This window comes from Mesoplodon bidens, assembly GCF_964165515.1.
Source record: "Mesoplodon bidens genome assembly, contig: HAP1_SCAFFOLD_182, whole genome shotgun sequence".
Lineage (NCBI taxonomy): Eukaryota > Metazoa > Chordata > Mammalia > Artiodactyla > Ziphiidae > Mesoplodon > Mesoplodon bidens.
The window spans coordinates 584,678-609,018 of NW_027671175.1; the positions used below are offsets into that span (position 1 = coordinate 584,678).

Consider the following 24,341-nt stretch of genomic DNA (forward strand, 5'->3'; position numbering starts at 1 on the left):
TCCTTAGTTTCTAAAGAAGTGGGTGAAACCCAAGTTCTCTAGTAATTGTCTTGCTTTAGATCCTACCTGAGAGTTGTTCCCTACATGAATCGTCATTAGCATCACTGCTATATATGCTCTCCACCATGCATTCTGTACAAACACAACCAGGAGCATAAAGTTATTATACAAGTTGACCCACCCATTTCTCCTACTCGACTTGCTGGCTCACACAGCATCACCCTGGTATTCCCTCCAGGTTCTCAGAACTCCACTGTGTTCTGTGCAGACAGAGTCCTTCAATAAGATATTGATCACAGTTGAAAATTTCAAATGAGGGAGAGATGCTGAGAAAATCACCTTTCAAACCCTCACTTCTATAGACACATTTATAGCTTTCACCGTCAACCTTACCAACCTGAAATTCCAGATGTTACAGACACACTTGAAATATGGCTAGTGTGACCAAGCAATTATGTGTCTTTTGCATTTTTTAATAAAATGAGTTAATTATTGTTTGAATGAAGTTACTTATAAATAGACACATTTGGTTAGTGGCAACCAAACTGGAAAGCTCAAGTATAAGAAATCCAAAGATGAGAAAGTGGCAACCAGCCACCCCACTCCTGGTTGTTCTTTACTGCAGAAAATTTGATGGTCTGATCTGATCATTCGAGTATAGGTATATCTTGGGCTCTTGGACCCACGCCAGGCATTGGGAGAGTCCTTGTGGACAATGAAATAATACAGTCAACACTCAGATCCAAGAGGAATTCCCAGGAAGGGGCCCACTTGTTGACAGAGGTGAAGGGCATGGCCCAGTACAACTGTATTAGACATAATCAGAGAGTAGGTGCAGAGGGGAGGGAGGGATTTCACTCTCTCCATGAGTCCATCCTTCTCAACCCTGACTCTAGAAGACCTGAGGAAGGCAGTGGACAAGGCCTCGGAGGAGGTGAAAATTTGTACACTGAAAACTACAGGACATTGCAGAAAGAAATTAAAGAAGAGACAAGTAATTGGAATGACATACCATGTTCATAGACTGGATTATTAAATACTGTTGGCATTTCTATACTACATAAAGTGATGTACACATATCGCAACAACCCACAAAATTCCATGTCATTATTATAGAAGCGGACAGAATCCTAAAATACATATGGAACCCCCCCAAAGTAGATAAAACAATCTTGAGAGCAAAGAGCAATGATGGAGATGAACAGTTCCTGAACTCAAAACACATAACAATGCCACAGTAGTCAAAACAGTCTGCTACTGGCATCAAGACAGTGAGATAGACCAATGAAATATAATAGAGAGATGCCAAATAAATGCACATATATATGGCCAACTGATCTTTGCCAAGGTTCTAAGATTACTAAGTGAAGAAAGGATAGCCTCTTCAACAATCAACAGAATGAAAAGGCAACCTATAGGATGGGAGGAAATATGTGTAAACCTTGTATCTGAATAAGGGACCAATATCCAGAATATATAAGAAACTACTACAAGTCAATTTCAAAAAAAAAGCGGGCAAATAACTGAGTTTCAAAATGGGTAAAAAGCTTCACTAGACATTTCTCCATAAAGACATACAAGTGGTCAATCTACATATGAAAATTTGCTCAACATCGCTAAGCATCAGGGAAATGGAAATCAAGCCACAAGGAGATACCACTCACACCTGTTAGGATGTGTAATATAAAAAGTTATTTAGGGCTTCCCTGGTGGCACAGTGGTTGAGAGTTTGCCTGCCGATGCAGGGGACTCATGTTCGTGCCCCGGTCTGGGAGGATCCCACATGCCGCTGAGCAGCTGGGCCCATGAGCCATGGACGCTGAGCCTGTGCTTTTGGAGCCTGTTCTCAGCAATGGGAGAGCCGACAACAATGAGAGGCCCGTGTACTGCAAAAAAAAAAAAAAGAAGAAGAAAGAAGGAAACTTAATGGATGCTTGCAAAGATGTGAAGAAGTGGAACTTCTGTACCCTGTTTTGTTCCCTGTAGTAATGTAAAATGGTGTAGACATTATGGAAAACAGAATGGAAGTCCCCCAAAAATTATTAAGAGAACTATCATAAGATCCAGCAATCACTGATTTAGGTTTATATACAAAGGAGATAAAACAAGCATGTCTAAGAGATATCTAAAAGCTCATGTCCATTGCAGCATTACACACAATACACAACATAGGAAAACTACGTAGTATCCATGGGAAGATGAATTAATAAAGAAAATCTGGTGTATACATACAGTGAAAGGTCATTCAGTCTTTGAAATAGAAGGAAATCCTGCCATTTGCAGCAACACGAAAGAACTAGGACGACATTTGTAAGAGTGAATTAAGCCAGTTACAGAAGGTCAAAAACTGAAAGAAAACTCCGAGAAGCTGAGAGTAGAAGGGTGGTTCCAAGAGCTGGCAAGAGGTTGACATGGGAAGTATCTGTTCAAGGTTAGAATGTGTTATTTGCAAAATGGAAAAGTTCTAGACATATGCTGTACAACAAGGTGCATGTAGTCAACAAGACTGACTGGACATTTCAAAACGTGTTAAGACGTTGGATTTCATTGTATATGTACTTTTACAACAATAAAATATACATATGTAAAATAAATACAAAGTGGAAAAAGGGGAAAAAAGAAGAAAAATAAGGAAAGGGAGTCAACAGAGGGAAAGAAGAAAGCAGGAGGGGTCTCGAATGTACACAGGTATCAGGAGATAATGGGAGAGAAGCTCCTCTCCCCAGGCTTTAAAGAAGACATCTCTCCAGAGTTCACTCAAGCAAGAGGGGGATGTCCTTTCTCTTCCCCATTCAACCAGAAGCACCAATAGCATCCTAAGTGTGGCCCAGGCTGTGCTCAGGTGTACACTTTTCCATGATCTCTAAACAAACCACCCCTGACTCCCCATGGCTCAGGTGCCCTTCCTGTATCTCCTTCCACTTCTCTAAAGCATTTCCGTCTTCAAGTCCAGCCCGAGGCTCCAATCCTGTCCTCACACGTGGTTCCACAGGGTGGGTCTCTGAGTTCTTAAGAGCCTCCCTGTGAGTAGCAGGCACTGAATCGCACACCAGGGTTCCCCTCAGAACTATCAGCAAACTACGACCTAGGGATTCAGGATTTCTAGAACAACTTTACTCATAGACAGTCTCTTGGGTAAACAAGTGACATTTTACAATGAAGCATTTTCAGTTTTTACTGTGGTGGGGAAAATATTGACACATATATGGCAATCATATTCTATTAAAGTATGTATTTCTCAAAGGACTATCGAAAAAAAAATTTTAAGTATAACTTTCCATGTTTTAATTGACTTTACTCCCAGATTTGTTTGCTTGCAAAAGCCTTCAGAAAATACCAAGAACCTACTTCATCTGGCAGTTTGCACAGCAACATGAGTGGAGATGCTCTTGTCACACTGCTTGGTTTCTCTGTCCCACCTTGCAAAGCACAACCTCCTGTCCGCCCTCCTGGGAAGGGAGCCAGTACCTAACCGAAGCTCACACCCTGGGGTAGATTTCTTGGTTCTGTCTGCACTGTATGCAGTGTTCCTTGCCCAGCACACAGAAACAGGGCCGGCACAAGTGATGGAAGACAGACTTTCCACAGGAGAAGGACATTTCATTTCCTTAGCACAGAATCCGATAGTGATTATTAGCCTCAAAGGAGAAAGGTGGAGTGAATTTCCTCCATCTACTCCTGAAGGCCCCTTCTAACATGGACTCCTCCAGAACTGGGTGTGGCATGTGGGTAGAAGCATGGGCTCCCTGCAAAAGGAAGGAGGCATGCCTAGCACTAGGTGCTTCAGGTAAGGGGGGAGGACTCATCCCAAGGCTCTAATAGGAAACAGTTAGAATGAGGGAAGTGGCAGAGAGATGTATCATAACCATTCAGAATGCTATGAGACCTACTAAGAGATGAGATTTCTTATTAAATGAAGTTGTAATTGACCCAGTAGTAGGGATGCTGAAACCCAGCTTTGTTCATTAAGAATCCAGCTATGGAGCAACTAAGTCCGTGCACCACAACTACTAAGCCTGTGCTCTAGAGCCCGCAAGTCACAACTACTGAGCCCACGTGCCACAACTATTGAAGCCCATGCACCTAGAGCCCATGCTCTGGAACAACAGAAGCCACCGAAATGAGAAGCCCGCGCACTGCAACGAAGACCCAACACAGCCAAAAAATAATAATAATCATCATCATCCAGTAAACATTTGCCTGGGTAGTGATAGGATTTGTTTTCCAGGTTAAATGAGGCTCACTTGGTATAAAATCAATGCACACACTGAAAGTGTACAGTTTATTTACTTTTATATCCATACCCATTCATGATGCAGTGGTGATGGGAATATTTTCTAGAAAGTTGGCCCCAGTAACAGTGATGTTTAGGGGAACATAAATCAAGGGAAACACAACACAAAAAGTTCACATACACACACAGAATCATCCCACTCATTTCACATACAGACACACCCAGTCTCATGCACACAAACCTACACCACCTAACCATAATAGAGCTTCTTCCTGGGACTATAGTAATTGGTTCCATTACTTGTAAATCACTTTCTATCACCAGGACCCCTACTCTCATTCCCAGCACAAATTTGGAATCAGTTTGCCCTCTACACTAAAACCAGCAAGAATGTCCCACTTTCTCATCTTCAAAGTTCTTCCTTCTGAAGTGACTGATTCCAGAATACATACCGTTTTCACGTTCTGTGAAGGCCACCTGCAATTATAGAAGAGACAACACTATGAGGATAAGATCACAGTGATGCTCAGGTCTTTTGTTCATTTGCTGACAGTAGAAAACCTGATAAGAAACAGTGGTCCAGGGAACCCAGAAAGGGTTATCAGCAAACCTACTCAGGCTGAAAGGCAAGAACTTTGCTGGGAGGATGGAACTTCCAAGTCCATTTAGGCTGGAAATTACAGAATTCTTTGTCTAGAGGAAAAATCGCTGCAGGAGAGAGAGCTCCGTACTCTACAGGCTGTAATGGGTGCTGTCAATTGTAATGTCCTGTGGAATCAGGCACCATGAGTTGGTAATAGACTCTCACTCCACATTCTCCCAACCAAGGGAATTCTATGTATCTGGAAGGAATACCCTCAAATATTCATAACTCAATTCTATTCAAAGAGAAATAAAGCAATATTTCTATCTCAGACCAGAAAAAATCCAGCTTACCTTGGGGATACAGGGAGGCTTTTCTTCCGTCCTATCATGGTGCATGTCATCTGCCACATCCTCAGGAACAGCTGGAGGGACACAGAGTAACTGTCAGGACACTGGTGATGCGGCTCAGGAATTACTCAAGGGCTTTCTTCTCAATGAGGACATGGGGTGGTGTGTATGGATGTGGGAGGTTAGTAAGTGTGGGCTGAGCTGGTGTTGGGCCATCCTCTTTGGCGGATGAAGGAAGGCAAAGGACAAGAGGAAGGAAATGAAAACAGAGCTTTGGCTTTCTAGCTAAGGGGAGCCTAATCAGAAGGAAAGGGTCGATCTAAAAAATGGTAAACACTAAAATGCATGCTCTGTTTCAATGACAGAGACCCATGACCCATCCTGCCTCTTTTGAGCTTCTGCTAAATTGCCACTGTCTCTTGATTTTTCCCAGATCACTCTTTCCCCAGCATCCACAATGCCAGCTACTGCATTTGTCATGTCTTCTATTGTATAATATTTTTTACTTGATTAACAGCAACCTCTATTAAAGGACTGAATTCCATCCTAGACAAAATATGCTATATTTATTCACTAATCACTTGTCTTAAAGAAAATCAAATACACAAGATTTGACAAAACTGAAATCCTACCATTTAGATACAGCCACTATCAATCGTATCATATTTTACTCCCAGTCTTTGTTTTCTATACAATATACATATGCCCAGTGAGTCAGGGGCTGTCCATACTCTAGGGAGCTGTTCCATAAGTGGGGCACTTCGTTATGAAGAGGGAGCCCGGACTGAGCACAGCCTGTCTCTAACCCAGCTGTGCAGGAGAAGTGTAAAGCCTAACAGTCAGGTTCCACTTTGAGTCTTTGGGTGTGGACTACAGGAATTGACCAATTCTAAGGCTTATGGTAATGTTATCCAATACAATAAAATAGCTCCCTGATTCTTATCTGCTTTTGGCCTTTTTAAGCAATGACACCAGCAGTGACAGATATGACCTGTACTGTATACATGGGGTCTCACACCTCTCAGAATCTGTGAGCTGACCAGGAGAATGCAGGTCTTGTGGTGAATTTCACATTAATGACTGTGCCAGAGTCACCTGATTAGTCCACCCATAGCTGCCCTGGATTCTGTGGCCACTAAGGCCACCTGAAGGGCAAGGTCTGGACCTTTGGAGATGCTAGGACTTCCAGCCAAGGATACGGATGCAGGGACTCCCTTGCTCCATGACTGAGGATCCCTTGGCTGAGTGGTAAGTGCAGGTCAGGGATCCAGAGCACCCACATTGGGACCCACCCCTGGGTTCTCAGTTTGGCTTTTCCACTTAGGAGGTCAAGAGCTGAGAACATTTATCTCTGCACCATCTCCTTCTGAGGAAAAGGAATATTAACCAAATCTGGGCAACAGCTGTGTTGAGGGAAGAACAAGGTAGTGTACAATCAGTGTGCAGTGGTGACGAGCTTTGTTGAGAGGTGAATTGTGCTGTGTAAGATGGAAATATCTCCTGAGGAAACACACACATGCTCACGCACGCAGGTTCACAATCACACCACATAGGCTCACACATGGTCCCCACCCCAACCCTGATACACACAAACCCACATCATCTAAATGATGCAGTTACTTCCAGGACCATACATCTTGGGCATGGCTCTTTACTGGGAAATCAGTCTCTAGCTCTACACCCCCAGCCCTCATCCCTGTAGGGACCCTGAAACAGGGTGTCTCTCCAAGCAAAGCCAGCAAGAGAGTCCCACCGTCTTCATCATCTAGATTGTTCCTCAGCACAGGGGTGACCTCTGAATACATACCGCTTTTGTTTGCTGTCCAATCCACCTGTGATTAGAGAATAGAAAACAGTGTAAGGATCTCAGCATCCTGTGCTCTGTGGACACAGGTATTTCATCTCTTTTTTTGTCCTCAGAAAAGCAAATGGGGAACTGTTGTTCCGTCAATGGCCCCAAAAGAAACCAGAGAAGACAGCTGTGGGAAAGGCTCGATCTTTGCCTGGAAGATCTCTCAGGTCCACTTTGAGGAGCAAATACAAAAGTCTATTTCAAGGAGGGAAATTTTCTGCTGAGGAAAGTGTGTCTGACTCTACAGTTTCTAACTGATGTTGCCATTTTTTAAATGGCCTTTTGAATGAGTTATCTGTTGGGAAAGAGCTTCAAATCAGCATGCATCCAACCAAGCAAAATTGTATACATCAGCTGTCTTGAACACTGTAGATCTTCAGATCTGAAATCAATTGGAAAAGAAAGAAATGAAGCAAACTTTTAATCTCTGATAAATAAGGGGAGCTTACCCTGGAGGAAGAAGGAGCCTCTTCAACTGCCCTCACATAGGGCAGTTTCTCCAACAGGTCCTCAGGGGGCTCTAGGAGGACACAGAGTAAGTGTCAGGACACTGGTGATGCTGCTCAGGAATTACTCAGAGAGCCTCGTTAATGTGGACACAGGGTGGGAGTGTATGGATGCAGGTGGTTACTGAGTGTGGACTGAGGTGCTGTTGGACAAACCTCCCTGGTGGGTGGAGGAAGGCAAAGGGGAGGAACATTTCAGAAATGAGGAAGAGAACCTTTAGCTTTCTAGCTGTAGGGAACCTAATCAATTTGAAAGTGTCAGTCTGAAAAAGCTTGAACACTAACATTGCACTATGTTTCAGTATAGAGTCCCACGGCCCCTCTGCCCATTTGAAAGTCCCTCCAAATCCCCCTTCTTCTTGAAATGTTACAAGACTCTTTCAGCTTCCTTCTAATCAAATATGTTGCTCCTTCATTCATCGTCCATTCTGTTGGATTGTTGACTTATTTTATTGTGATGAAATATACATATTTATGCTTTTCATAATTTTGAAGTATACAGTTCACTAGCATTTCTAACTTTCACAATGCTGTGTACCCATCAACACAATCTACATCTTAATCTTTTGCATCATTTCAACGTAACCTCTGTACCCACTAAATCATAATCCACCTTACTCCTGCCTCCTGACCTTGGTTATTTCTGCTTCCGGTGTCTGTGAGTTTGCCTACACTAGGTACCTTATACAAGTGGAATCATATAATATTTGTCTTTCTGCGCCTGCCTTATTTCACTAACAATAATATATTTTTTATATTATTTGGATCATTCATTTTGTAGCATAAGTCAATCTTTAATTCCTTTTTATGGTTGAAAATTATTCCATTCTATGTATATATCACATTTTATTTATCCATTCATCACCTCATGGACTTTGGATTGTTTCTATCTTTTGGCTACTAAGAATAATGCTACTATGAACATTAGTGTACACATTTCTGTATGGCACCACAATGGTGACAAATAATATTGTACATATTTCAAATATCATTGAATATAACAACAGAAAGTGTGACTCTTAGCTGAACTATAGACTTTTAATTAGTAAAAATATACTTACATTGTTTCACTAATTGTAACAAATATACTCCACCTATGTTATATATTATTAATAACTGAAACTGGAGCGATAGGATACAGGAATTTTCTGTATTGCATGTACAACATTTATGTCAATATAATCCTGTTCTAAATAATGTCTAATAATTTAAAGAAATTTCGAAACACAGTTTCAGAGAGGGATGTGTTGTTGCTAAGTTCAAAAATCAGCTAATGTCTAAACCGTAACTAGAGACCATCTTCACTCTTAAACATGAACCAAATTTTGAATTTTAAATGCATGTTTACTTCCATGGTTAAAACAGTACCATCTGGCTTAGTAAGATTCAATTTGAACACATGGAATAAAAAAAGAATACTGCTTAATATTTCATAGCTTTTTCTTCAATATGAGGCACTGAATCAACTAGAATAATTGTTCTTGAGTGAACCTAATGAGACATTTTCCACAGTACCTTCAGCTGGGTCATTTATAGGGTTCACCCTAAAATGTGGCCGGATGTGGATCTTTTTCAGCCAGCCTGGGATTGATATTCTTGACCTCTGATGAGTGTTTCTTCTTCTCGCATTCTGGAAGCAGCATCCTGGGAAATGCATTACAATAGAGACAACTATTGACATCTTGCTGGCAGAAGACCATGGGGAAATTAGCAATAATTTATTCACAGTTCAATCCTTTGGTCCCTTTCCTCACCAGCGGCCCAGCAGAGCCTCCTGAATCAAAGTTGGACTTAGGAAGATCTTGCAGTTTGCTATGCAGGGAAAACACCCAACAGACAGGTTTTGTGGGCAAATATCTTTATTTAACTGAGAATGTTTAGAAACTCAGCAAGCCATTGGGACCATGACTGATGGACTGGATTCAAATCCCGTTTAGAAGAAGCATGTACTTGGGAAAGATATGTAGATCCCTCTTTGCCTCAGTTCCCTGTTCTGAGATGTAGGAATGTTAATATGGCCTACTTTTAGCATTATGTCATGTGGCCAAAAATGATTGAATGCAGGTAAAATGTTTGAAAAGTAAAGGACCAGTGCTTCACAAATGCTCTGTAAGTGTTCAATCCTGAATGATGGCAAGAAGAAGCTGGATATTTCGTAGCTGTTGAAAGGAGAGAAGGGATTTGACGGCTCCAAGTAAAGGGGGTTTCAAGCTTACTCTTCAGCTTTTTCATGGGAACAATGCTTTACAGCTCATGGAGAATATCCATTATCATGTCTGACACCCAGCCCTGTTGGGGGTGAAGCGGAGGGCAAAGTGGGGGCTGTAACCCATATGTTATGGTGGAGGGTGTGGAAATTTAGAGAGATAAGTGACTGTCCAAGAGTCACAACCATGATGAATGATGGATCACGGACAGGACAGACAGAGCCAGTGCCTACCCTGAGCTCAATCCCTGGGGTAGATCTCTTGGTTCTGTCTTCACTGTATGCAGTGTTTCTTGCCCAGCACACAGAAACAGGGCCGGCACAAGTGATGGAAGACAGACTTTCCACAGGAGAAGGACATTTCGTTTCCTTAGCACAGAATCCGATAGTGAATATTAGCCTCAAAGGAGAAAGGTGGAGTGAATTTCCTCCATCTACTCCTGGAGGCTCCTTCTTTCTCGGACTCCTCCAGAACTGGGTGTGGCATGTGGGTACAAGCATGGGCTCCCTGCAAAAGGAAGGAGGCCTGCCTAGCACTAGGTGCTTCAGGTAAGGGGGGAGGACTCATCCCAAGGCTCTAATAGGAAACAGTTAGAATGAGGGAAGTGGCAGAGAGATGTATCATAACCATTCAGAATGCTATGAGACCTACTAAGAGATGAGATTTCTTATTAAATGAAGTTGTAATTGACCCAGTAGTAGGGATTCTGAAACCCAGTTTTATTCATTAAGAATCCAGCCATGGGACCCGGAGGAAGATGGCGGAAGAGTAAGACGCGGAGATCACCTTTCTCCCCACAGATACATCAGAAATTCATCTACACGTGGAACAACTCCTACAGAACACCTACTGAATGCTGACAGAAGACCTCAGATCCCCCAAAAGGCGAGAAACTCCCCACATAACTGGGTAGGGCAAAATAAAATAGAATAAACAGAGACAAAACGATAGGGACGGGACCTGCACCAGTGGGAGGGAGCCGTGAAGGAGGAAAGGTTTCCAAACACTACAAGCCCCTTCGCGGGCGGAGACTGCAGGTGGCGGAGGGGGAAAGCTTCGGAGTAGCAGAGGAGAGCACAGCAACAGGGGTGTGGAGGGCAAAGTGGAGAGATTCCGGGAGATTGGATCGGTGCCCTCAGGCACACACCAGCCCGAGAGGCTTGTCTGCTCAGCCGCTGGGGCGGGTGGGGCTGGGAGCTGAGGCACGGGTATTGGCTTTCAGTCGGAGCGCAGGGAGAGGACTGGGGCTGGCGGCAGGAAGAGAGCCTGAAGGGGTTAGTGCACCACGGCTAGCCCGGACAGAGTCCGGGGAAAAAGTCTGGAGCTGCCGAAGAGGCAAGAGACTTTTTCTTCCCTTTTGTTTCCTGGTGCATGATGAGAGGGCATTAAGAGGGCTGCTTGGGGAAGCGCCGGAGACGGGCGCGAGCCGCGGCTAAAGGCGCGGACCCCGGAGACGGGCGTGGGATGCTGGGGCTGCTGCTGCCACCGCCGCAGGGCCTGTGTGCGAGCGCGGGTCACTGTCCGCCCCGCCTTCCGGGGGGCCTGTGCACCCCACCACTGCCGGGGTCCCGGGACCCGGGGACGGTTTTCCCGGGAAAGCGCACGGAGCGCCTCAGGCTGCTGCAACGTCACGCCGGCCTCTGCCGCTGCAGGCCCGCCCCACACTGCGCGCCCCTCCCTCCCCTCTGCCTGAGTGAGCCAGAGCCCCCGAATCAGCGGCTCCTTTAAACCCGTCCCGTCTGAGCGAAGAACGGACGCCCTCCGGCGACACTATGCACAGAGGCGGGGCCAGGTCCAAGGCTGAGACCCGGGAGCTGTGAGAGCAGAGAAGAGACAGGGAAATCACTCTGTGCAGCCTCGGAGGCAGCGGATTAAAGCTCCACGGTCCACTTGATGTGCCCTGCGTCTGTGGAGTGCATGAATAGACAGCGAATCATCCCAAATTGAGGAAGTGGACTTTGAGGACAAGATTTAAGACTTTGCCCCCTTTTCCTCTTTTTACAACGAATTATCCCAAATTAAGGAGGTGGACTTAGAGAGCAAGGTTTCAGACTTCTCGCCCTTTTCCTCTTTTTACAACGAATTATCCCAAATTGAGGAGGTGGACTTGGAGAGCAAGATTTTTGATTTTTCCCCCTGCTCTCTTTTTGTGAATGTGTATGTGTATTCTTCTGTGTGAGATTCTCTCTGTATAGCTTTGCTTCCACCATATGTCCCAGGGTTCTATCTGTCCGTTTTTATTTCAATAATTATTTTTTAATTTTAATAATGCTACTATATTTCATATTTTAAATAATTTTACTTTACCTGCTCTTTATTTTTTTCCTACCTTCCCTTCCTCCCTCCCTCCCTCCGCCCCTCCTTTCCTTCTCTTTCTTTCCTTCCTCCCTCCCTCCCTCCCTTCTTCCTTTCACTCTTTCTTTTTCTTTCCTTCCTCCCTCCCTCCCTCCCTCTTGTCTTTCTATCCTTCCTCCCTCCCTCCCACCCTTCTTCCTTTCACTTTGTTTTCTTTCCTTCCTCCCTCCCTCATTCCTGTCTTTCTTTCTTTCTTTCCTTCCTTCCTCCCTCCCTCCCTCCCTTCTTCCTTTCACTCTTTCTTTTTCTTTCCTTCCTCCCTCCCTCACTCCTGTCTTTCTTTCTTTCCTTCCTCCCACCCTCCTTTCTTCCATTCACTCTTCCTTTTTCTTTCATTCTTCCCTCCCTCCTTTCTTTCTTTCTTTCCATCCTTCCTCCCTCCCTCCTTTCTTTCTTTCTTTCTTTCTTTCTTTCTTTCTTTCTTTCTTTCTTTCTTTCTTCCTTCCTTCCTTCCTGCCTTTCTTTCCTTCCTCCTTTCTTTCTCTCTCTCTTTCTTTCTTCTACTAATTCTTTCTTTCTACTTTTTTTCCCTTTTATTCTGAGCGGGGTAGATGAAAGGCTCTTGGTGCTGCAGCCAGGAGTCAGTGCTGTGCCTCTGAAGTGGGAGAGCCAACTTCAGGACACGGGTCCACAAGAGACCTCCCAGCTCCACATAATATCAAGCAGCGAAAATCTCCCAGAGATCTCCACCTCAACACCAGCACCCAGCTTCAGTCAACGACCAGCAAACTACAGTGCTGGTCACCCTATGCCAAGCAACTAGCAAGGCAGGAACACAACCCCACCCATTAACAGAGAGGCTGCCTAAAAACATAATAAGGTCACAGGCAACGCAAAACACACCACCAGACGTGGACCTGTCCACAAGAAAGACAAGATCGAGCCTTAACCACCAGAACACAGGCACTAGTCCCCCCCACCAGGAAGCCTACACAACCTACTGAAACAACCTTAGCCACTGGGGACAGACACCAAAAACAACGGGAACTACGAATCTGCAGCCTGCAAAAAGGAGACCCCAAACACAGTAAGATAAGCAGAATGAGAAGACAGAAAAACACACAGCAGGTGAAGGAGCAAGATAAAAACCTACCAGACCTAACAAATGAAGAGGTAATAGGTAGTCTACCTGAAAAAGAATTCAGAATAATGATAGTAAAGATGATCCAAGATTCTATTTCCAAGATCCAAAATCTTGGAACTAGAATAGACAAAATGCAGGAAACAGTTAACAAGGACCTAGAAGAACTAAAGATGAATCAAGCATCGATTAACAACACAATAAATGAAATGAAAAATACTCTAGATGGGATCAATAGCAGAATAACTGAGGCAGAAGAACGGATAAGTGAGGTGGAAGATAAAATAGTGGAAATAACTGATGCAGAGCAAAATAAAGAAAAAAGAATGAAAAGAACAGAGGACAGTCTCAGAGACCTCTGGGACAACATTAAACGCACCAACATTCGAATTATAGGGGTTCCAGAAGAAGAAGAGAAAAAGAAAGGGACTGAGAAAAGATTTGAAGAGATTATAGTTGAAAACTTCCCTAATATGGGAAAGGAAATAGTGAATCAAGTCCAGGAGGCACAGAGAGTCCCATACAGAATAAATCCAAGGAGAAATACATCAAGACACATATTAATCAAACTGTCAAAAATTAAACACAAAGAAATCATATTAAAAGCAGCAAGGGAAAAGCAACAAATAACACACAAGGGAATCCCCATCAGGTTAACAGCTGATCTCTCAGCAGAAACTCTACAAGCCAGAAGGGAGTGGCAGGACATAATTAAAGTGATGAAGGAGAGAAACCTGCAACCAAGATTACTCTACCCAGCAAGGATCTCATTCAGATTTGATGGAGAAATTAAAAACTTTACAGACAAGCAAAAGCTGAGAGAGTTCAGCACCACCAAACCAGCTTTACAACAAATGCTAAAGGAACTTCTCTAGGCAAGAAACACAACAGAAGGAATATACCTACAATAACGAACCCAAAGGAATTAAGGAAATGGGAATAGGAACATACATATCAACAATTACCTTAAATGTAAATGGACTAAATGCTCCCACCAAAAGACACAGAGTGGCTGAATGGATACAAAAACAAGACCCATATATATGCTGTCTACAAGAGACCCACTTCAGACCTAGAGACACATACAGACTGAAAGTGAGGGGATGGAAAAAGATATTCCATGCAAATGGAAATCAAAAGAAAACTGGAGTAGCAATTCTTATATCAGACAAAATAGACTTTAAAATAAAGACTATTAGAAGAGACAAAGAAGGACACTACATAACGATAAAGGGATCGATCCAAGAAGAAGATATAACAATTGTAAATATTTATGCACCCAACATAGGAGCACCTCAATACATAAGGCAAATACTAACAGCCATAAAAGGGGAAATCGACAGTAACACAATCATAGTAGGGGACTTTAACACCCCACTTTCACCAATGGACAGATCATCCAAAATGAAAATAAATAAGGAAACACAAGCTTGAAATGATACATTAAACAAGATGGACTTAATTGAGATTTATAGGACATTCCATCCAAAAACAACACAATACACATTTTTCTCAAGTGCTCATGGAACATTCTCCAGGATAGATCATATCTTGTGTCACAAATCAAGCCTTGGTAAATTTAAGAAAATTGAAATTGTATCAAGTATCTTTTCCGAACACAATGCTATGAGACTAGACATCAATTACAGGAAAAGATCTGTAAAAAATACAAACACATGGAGGCTAAACAATACACTACTCAATAACGAAGTGATCACTGAAGAAATCAAAGAGGAAACTAAAAAATACCTAGAAACAAATGACAACGGAGACACGACGACCCAAAACCTATGGGACGCAGCAAAAGCAGTTCTAAGGGGGAAGTTTATAGCAATACAATCCCACCTTAAGAAACAGGAAACATCTCGAGTAAACAACCTGACCCTGCACCTAAAGCAATTAGAGAAAGAAGAACAAAAGACCCCCAAAGTTAGCAGAAGGAAAGAAATCATAAAGATCAGATCAGAAATAAATGAAAAAGAAATGAAGGAAACGATAGCAAAGATCAATAAAACTAAAAGCTGGTTCTTTGAGAAGATAAACAAAATTGATAAACCATTAGCCAGACTCATCAAGAAAAAAAGGGAGAAGACTCAAATCAATAGAATTAGAAATGAAAAAGGAGAAGTAACAACTGACACTGCAGAAATACAAAAGATCATGAGAGATTACTACAAGCAACTCTATGCCAATAAAATGGACAACCTGGAAGAAATGGACAAATTCTTAGAAATGCACAACCTGCCAAGACTGAATCAGGAAGAAATAGAAAATATGAACAGACCAATCACAAGCACTGAAATTGAAACTGTGATAAAAAATCTTCCAACAAACAAAAGCCCAGGACCAGATGGCTTCACAGGCGAATTCTATCAAGCATTTAGAGAAGAGCTAACACCTATCCTTCTGAAACTCTTCCAAAATATAGCAGAGGGAGGATCACTCCCAAACTCATTCTACGAGGCCACCATCACCTTGATAGAAAACCAGACAAGGATGTCACAAAGAAAGAAAACTACAGGCCAATATCACTGATGAACATAGATGCAAAAATCCTCAATAAAATACTAGCAAACAGAATCCAACAGCACATTAAAAGGATCATACACCATGATCAAGTGGGGTTTATTCCAGGAATGCAAGGATTCTTCAATATACGCAAACCAATCAATGTGATACACCATATTAACAAATTGAAGGAGAAAAACCATATGATCATCTCAATAGATGCAGAGAAAGCTTTCAACAAAATTCAACACCCATTTATGATAAAAACCCTGCAGAAAGTAGGCATAGAGGGAACTTTCCTCAACATAATAAAGGCCATATATGACAAACCCACAGCCAACATTGTCCTCAATGGTGAAAAACTGAAACCATTTCCACTAAGATCAGGAACAAGACAAGGCTGCCCACTCTCACCACTCTTATTCAACCTAGTTTTGGAAGTTTCAGCCACAGCAATCAGAGAAGAAAAGGAAATAAAAGGAATCCAAATTGGAAAAGAAGAAGTAAAGCTGTCACTATTTGCAGATGACATGATACTGTACATAGAGAATCCTAAAGATGCTACCAGAAAACTACTAGAGCTAATCAATGAATTTTGAAAAGTAGAGGATACAAAATTAATGCACAGAAATGTCTGGCATTCCTGTACAGTAATGATGAAAAATCTGAAAATGAAATCAGGAAAACACTCCCATTTACCATTGCAACAAAAAGAATAAAATATCTAGGAATAAACCTACCTAAGGAGACAAAAGACCTGTATGCAGAAAATTATAAGACACTGATGAAAGAAATTAAAGATGATACAAATAGATGGAGAGATATACCATGCTCCTGGATTGGAAGAATCAATATTGTGAAAATGATTCTACTACCCAAAGCAATCTACCGATTCAATGCAATCCCTATCAAACTACCACTGGCATTTTTCACAGAACTAGAACAAAAAATTTCACAATTTTTTTGGAAAAACAAAAGACCACGAATAGCCAAAGCAATCTTGAGAACGAAAAACGGAGCTGGAGGAATCAGGCTCCCTGACTTCAGACTATACTACAAAGCTACAGTAATCAAGACAGTGTGGTACTGGCACAAAAACAGAAAGATAGATCAATGGAACAGGATAGAAAGCCCAGAGATAAACCCATGCACATATGGTCAACTTATCTTTGATAAAGGAGTCAGGAATGTACAGTGAAGAAAGGACAGCCTCTTCAATAAGTGGTGCTGGGAAAACTGGACAGGGACATGTAAAAGTATGAGATTAGATCATTCCCTAACACCATACACAAAAATAAGCTCAAAATGGATTAAAGACCTAAATGTAAGGCCAGAAACTATCAAACTCTTAGAGGAAAACATAGGCAGAACACTCTACGACATCAATCACAGCAAGATCCTGTTGGACCCACCTCCTAGAGAAATGGAAATAAAAACAAAGATAAACAAATGGGACCTAATGAAACTTCAAAGCTTTTGCACAGCAAAGGAAACCATAAACAAGACCAAAAGACAACCCTCAGAATGGGAGAAGATATTTGCAAATGAAGCAACTGACAAAGGATTAATCTCCAAAATTTATAAACAGCTCATGCAGCTCAATAGCAAAAAAACAAACAACCCAATCCAAAAATGGGCAGAAGACTTAAATAGGCATTTCTCCAAAGAAGATATACAGACTGCCAACAAACACATGAAAGAATGCTCAACATCATTAATCATTAGAGAAATGCAAATCAAAACTACAAAGAGATATCATCTCACACCAGTCAGAATGGCCATCATCAAGAAATCTAGAAACAATAAATGCTGGAAAGGGTGTGGAGAAAAGGGAACAATCTTGCACTGCTGGTGGGAATGTGAATTGGTACAGCCACTATGGAGAACAGTATGGAGGTTCCTTAAAAAACTAGAAATAGAACTACAATATGACCCAGCAATCCCACTACTAGGCATATACTCTGAGAAAACCATAATTCAAAAAGAGACACATACCAAAATGTTCATTGCAGCTGTATTCACAATAGCCCGGAGCTGGAAACAACCTAAGTGTCCATTATCGGATGAATGGATAAAGAAGATGTGGCACATATATACAATGGAATATTACTCAGCCATAAAAAGAAACGAAACTGAGCTATTTGTAATGAGGTGGATAGACCTAGAGACTGTCATACAGAATGAAGTAACTCAGAAAGAAAAAGACAAATACTGTATGCTAGCACATATATATGGAATTAAAAAAAATGTAATGAATAACCTAGGGGGAAAACGGGAACAAAGACAGAGACCTACTTCAGAATGGACTTGAGGATATGGGGAGGAGGAAGGGTAAGCTGTGACAAAGTGAAAGAGAAGCATGGACATATATACACTACCAAATGTAAGGTAGATAGATAGTGGGAACCAGCCGGAGAGCACAGGGACATAAGCTCGGTGCTTTGTGACCGCCTGAGGGGAGGGATGGGGAGGGTGGGAGGGAGGGAGATGCATGAGGGAAGGGATGTGGGAACAGATGTAAATGTATAACTGATTCACTTTGTTATAAAGCAGAAACTAATAAAAAAAATTATCTTTGAGCCGAAAAGGAAAAAAAAGAAGTAATCAATAATAATTATTAATATACTCTCACAAATAAAAAAAAAAAGAATCCAGCCATAGAGCAACTAAGCCCGTGCACCACAACTACTAAGACTGGGCTCTAGAGCCCGCAAGTCACAACTACTGAGCCCACGTGCCACAACTATTGAAGCCCATGCACCTAGAGCCCGTGCTCTGGAACAACACAAGCCACCGAAATGTGAAGCCCGTGCACAGCAACGAACACCCAACACAGCCAAAAAAAAAGAATCCAGTAAACATTTGCCTGGGTGGTGATAGGATATGTTTTCCAGGTTATATGAGGCTCACTTGGTATAAAATCAATGCACACACCGAAAGTGTACAGTTTATTTACTTTTATATCCATACCCATTCATGATGCAGTGGTGATGGGAATATTTTCTAGAAAGTTGGCACCAGTAACAATGATGTTTAGGGGAACATAAATCAAGGGAAACACAACACAAAAAGTTCACATACACACACAGAATCATACCAATCATTTCACATACAGACACACCCAGTCTCATGCACACAAACCTACACCACCTAACCGTAATACAGCTTCTGCCTGGGACTATAGTAATTGGTCACATTACTTGTAAATCACTTTCTATCACCAGGACCCCTACTCTCATTCCCAGCGCAAATTTGGAATCAATTTGCCCTCTACACTAAAACCAGCAAGAATGTCCCACTTTCTCATCTTCAAAGTTCTTCCTCCCCAAGTGACTGATTCCAGAATGCATACCGTTTTCACGTTCTGTGAAGGCCACCTGCAATTACAGAAGAGAAAACACTATGAGGATAAGATCACAGTAATGCTCAGGTCTTTTGTTCATTTGCTGACAGCAGAAAACCTCATAAGAAACAGTGGTCCAGGGAACCCAGCAAGGGTTATCAGAGCAAACCTACTCAGGCTGAAAGGCAAGAACTTTGCTGGGAGGATGGAACTTCCAAGTCCATTTAGGTTGGAAATTACAGAGTTCTTTTCCTACAGGAAAAATCGCTGCAGAAGAGAGAGCTCCGTACTCTACAGGCTGTAATGGATGCTGTCAATTTTAATGTCCTGTGGAATCAGGCACCATGAGTTGGTAATAGACTCTCACTCCACAATCTCCCAACCAAGCGAGTTGTATATATCTGGAAGGAATACCCTCAAATATTCATAACTTAATTCTATTGAAAGAGAAATAAAGCAATATTTCTATCTCAGACCAGAAAAAATCCAGCTTACCTTGGGGATCCACGGAGGCTTTTCTTCTGTCCTATCACGGTGCAGGTCATGAGCCACATCCTCAGGGAGAGCTGGAGGGACACAGAGTAACAATTAGGAAACTGGTAAAGCTGCTCAGGAAATACTCAGGGGCTTTCTTCTCGATGAGGACATGGGGTGGTGTGTATGGATGTGGGAGGTTAGTAAGTGTGGGCTGAGCTGGTGTTGGGCCATCCTCTTTGGCGGATGAAGGAAGGCAAAGGACAAGAGGAAGGAAATGAAAACAGAGCTTTGGCTTTCTAGCTAAGGGGAGCCTCATCAGAAGGGAAGGGTCGATCTAAAAAATGGTAAACACTAAAATGCATGCTCTGTTTCAATGACACAGACCCATGACCCATCCTGCCTCTTTTGAGTTTCTGCTAAATTGCCACTGTCTCTTGATTTTTTCCAGATCACTCTTTCCCCAGCATCCACAATGCCAACTACTGCATTTATCATGTCTTCTGTTGTATGATATTTTATACCTGATTAACAGCAACCTCCATTAAAGGACTGAATTCAGTCCTAGACAAAATATGCTATATTTATTCACGAATCACTTGTCTTAAAGAAAATCAAATACACAAGATTTGACAAAACTGAAATCCTACCATTTAGATACCACCACTATCAATCGTATCATATTTTACTCCCAGTCTTTGTTGTCTATAAAATATACGTATGCCCACTGTGACAGGGGTTGCCCATACTCTAGGGAGCTGTTCCATAAGTGGGACACTTCGTTATGAGGAGGGAGCCCAGACTGAGTACAGCCTGTCTCTAACCCAGCTGTGCAGGAGAAGTGTACAGCCTAACAGTCAGGTTCCACTTTGAGTCCTTGGGTGTGGGCTACAGGAATTGACCAATTCTAAGGCTTATGGTAATGTTATCCAATACAATAAAATAGCTCCCTGATTCTTATCTGCTTTTGGCCTTGTTTAAGCAATGACACCAGCACTGACAGATATGACCTGTACTGTATACATGGGGTCTCACACCTCTCAGAATCTGGGAGCTGACCAGGAGAATGCAGGTCCTGAGGTGAATTTCACATTAATGACTGTGCCAAAGTCAACTGATAAGTCCACCCATAGCTGCCCTGGATTCTGTGACCACTAAGGCCACCTGATGGGCAAGGTCTGGACCTTTGGAGATGCTAGGACTTCCAGCCAAGGATACGGATGCAGGGACTCCCTTGCTCCATGACTGAGGATCCCTTGGCTGAGTGGTAAGTGCAGGTCAGGGATCCAGAGCACCCACATTGGGACCCACCCCTGGGTTCTCAGTTTGGCTTTTCCACTTAGGAGGTCAAGAGCTGAGAACATTTATCTCTGCACCATCTCCTTCTGAGGAAAAGGAATATTAACCAAATCTGGGCAACAGCTGTGTTGAGGGAAGAACAAGGTAGTGTACAGACAGTGTGCAGTGGTGATGAGGTTTGTTGCCAGGTGAATTGTGCTGTGTAAGAGGGAAATATCTCATGAGGAAACACACACATGATCACGCATGCAGGTTTACAATCACACCACATAGGCTCACACATGGACCCCACCCCAACCCTGATACACACAAACCCACATCATCTAAATGATGCAGTTACTTCCAGAACCATAGAACTTGGGCATGACTCTTTACTGGGAAATCAGTCTCTAGCTCTACACCCCCAGCCCTCATCCCTGTAGGGACCCTGAATCAGGGTGTCTCTCCAAGCAAAGCCAGCAAGAGAGTCCCACCTTCTTCATCATCTAGGTTGTTCCTCAGCACAGGGGTGATCTCTGAATACATACCGTTTTTGTTTGCTGTCCAATCCACCTGTGATTAGAGAAGAGAAAACAGTGTAAGGATCTCAGCATCATGTGCTCTGTGGACACAGGTATTTCATCTCTTCTTTTGTCCTCAGAAAAGCAAATGGGAAACTGTTGTTGAGTCAATGGCCCCAAAAGAAACCAGAGAAGACAGCTGTGGTAAAGGCTCGATCTTTGCCTGGAAGACCTCTCAGGTCCACTTTGAGGAGCAAATACAAAAGTCTATTTCAAGGAGGGAAATTTTCTGCTGAGGAAAGTGTGTCTGACTCTACAGTTTCTAAGTGATGTTGCCATTTTTTAAATGGCCTTTTGAATAAGTTATCTGTTGGGAAAGAGCTTCAATCAGCATGCATCCAACCAAGCAAAATTGTATACATCAGCTGTCTTGAACATTGTAGATCTTCAGATCTGAAATCAATTGGAAAAGAAAGAAATGAAGCAAACTTTTAATCTCTGATAAATAAGGGGAGCTTACCCTGGAGGTAGAAGGAGCCTCTTCAACTGCCCTCACATAGGGCAGTTCCTCCAAACGGTCCTCATGGGGCTCTAGGAGGACACAGAGTAAGTGTCAGGACACTGGTGATGCTGCTCAGGAATTACTCAGAGAGCCTCGTTAATGTGGACACAGGGTGGGAGTGTATGGATGCAGGTGGTTACTGAGTGTGGACTGAGGTGCTGTTGGACAAACCTCCCTGGTGGGTGGAGGAAGGCAAAGGGGAGGAACATTTCAGAAATGAGGAAGAGAACCTTTAGCTTTCTAGCTGTAGGGAACCTAATCAATTTGAAAGTGTCAGTCTGAAAAAGCTTGAACACTAACATTGCACTATGTTTCAGTATAGAGTCCCACGGCCCCTCTGCCCATTTGAAAGTCCCTCCAAATCCCCCTTCTTCTTGAAATGTTACAAGACTCTTTCAGCTTCCTTCTAATCAAATATGTTGCTCCTTCATTCATCGTCCATTCTGTTGGATTGTTGACTTATTTTATTGTGATGAAATATACATATTTATGCTTTTCCTAATTTTGAAGTATACAGTTCACTAGCATTTCTAACTTTCACAATGCTGTGTACCCATCAACACAATCTACATCTTAATCTTTTGCATCATTTCAACGTAACCTCTGTACCCATTAAATCATAATCCACCTTACTCCTGCCTCCTGACCTTGGTCATTTCTACTTCCGGTGTCTGTGAGTTTGCCTACACTAGGTACCTCATACAAGTGGAATCATATAATATTTGTCTTTCTGCGCCTGCCTTATTTCACTAACAATAATATAATTTTTATATTATTTGGATCATTCATTTTGTAGAATAAGTCAAACTGTAATTCCTTTTTATGGTTGAAAATTATTCCATTCTGTGTAGATATCACATTTTATTTATCCATTCATCACCTCATGGACTTTGGATTGTTTCTATCTATTGGCTACTAAGAATAATGCTACTATGAACATTAGTGTACGCATTTCTCTATGGCACCATAATGGTGACAAATAATACTGTACATATTTCAAATATCATTGAATATAACAACACAAGGTGTGACTCTTAGGTGAACTATGGACTTTTAATTAGTAAAAATATACTTACATTGTTTCACTAATTGTAACAAATGTACTTCACCTATGCTATATATTATTAATAGCTGAAACTGGAGTGATAGGATACAGGAATTTTCTGTATGGATGTACAACTTTTATGTCAGTATAATCCTGTTCTAAATAATGTCTAATAATTTAAAGAAATCTCAAAACATGGTTTCAGGGAGGGATGTGTTGTTGCTAACGTTCAAAAATCAGCTAATGTCTAAACCATAACTAGAGACCATCTTCCCTCTTAAACATGAACCAAATTTTGAATTTTAAATGTATGTTTACTTCCATGGTTAAAACAGTACCAGCTGGCTTAGTAAGTTTCAATTTGAACACATGGAATAAAAGAAGAATACTGCTTAATATTTCATAGCTATTTCTTAAATATGAGGCACTGAATAAACTAGAATAATTACTCTTGAGAGAACCTAATGAAAAATTTTCCACAGTACCTTCAGCTGGGTCATTTATAGCGTGCACCCTAAAATGTGGCCAGATGCGGATCTTTTTCAGCCAGCCTGGGATTGATATTCTTGACCTCTGATGAGTGTTTCTTCTTCTCGCATTCTGGGAGCAGCATCCTGGGAAATGCATTACAATAGAGACAACTATTGACATCATGCTGGCAGAAGACCATGGGGAAATTACCAATAATTTATTTACAGTTCAATCCTTTGGTCCCTTTCCTCACCAGCTGCCCAGCAGAGCCTCCTGAATCAAAGTTGGACTTAGGAAGATCTTGCAGTTTGCTATGCAGTGAAAACACCCAACAGACAGGTTTTGTGGGCAAATATCTTTATTTAACTGAGAATGTCTAGAAACTCAGCAAACCATTGGGACAATGACTGATGGACTGGATTCAAATCCCGTTTAGAAGAAGCATGTACTTCGGAAAGATATATAGATCCCTCTTTGCCTCAGTTCCCTGTTCTGAGATGTAGGAATGCTAATATGGCCTACTTTTAGCATTATGTCATGGGGCCAAAAATGATTGAATATAGGTAAAATGTTTGAAAAATAAAGGACCGGTGCTTCAAAAAGCTCTATAAGTGTTCAATCCTGAATGATGGCAAGAATAAGCTGGATATTTCATAGCTGTTGAAAGGAGAGGATGGATTTGACGGCAACAAGTAAAGGAGGGATTCAAGTTTACTCTTCAGCTTTTTCATGGGAACAATGCTTTACAGCTCATGGAGAATATCCATGATCATGTCTGACACCTAGCCCTGTTGGGGGTGAAGGGGAGGGCAAAGTGGGGGTTGTAACCCTTATGTTATGGTGGAGGGTGTGGAAATTTAGAGAGAAAAGTGACTGTCCAAGAGTCACAACCACGATGAATGATGGATTATGGACAGGACAGAGAGAGCCAGTGCCTACCCTGAGCTCAATACGTGGGGTAGATCTCTGGG

The 24,341-nt window shown here is 42.1% G+C and overlaps 1 long non-coding RNA gene across 1 annotated transcript; it reads right to left on the reverse strand.

Moving 5' to 3' along the window:
* Window positions 1–19,522: 19,522 nt before the first annotated feature.
* Window positions 19,523–21,875, reverse strand: LOC308611726. Its single transcript, XR_014015019.1, has 3 exons — window positions 21,813–21,875; window positions 21,320–21,344; window positions 19,523–19,585 (listed from the first exon to the last, which is right to left on the reverse strand). It is a non-coding gene; the product is annotated as an uncharacterized lncRNA (long non-coding RNA).
* Window positions 21,876–24,341: the final 2,466 nt, after the last annotated feature.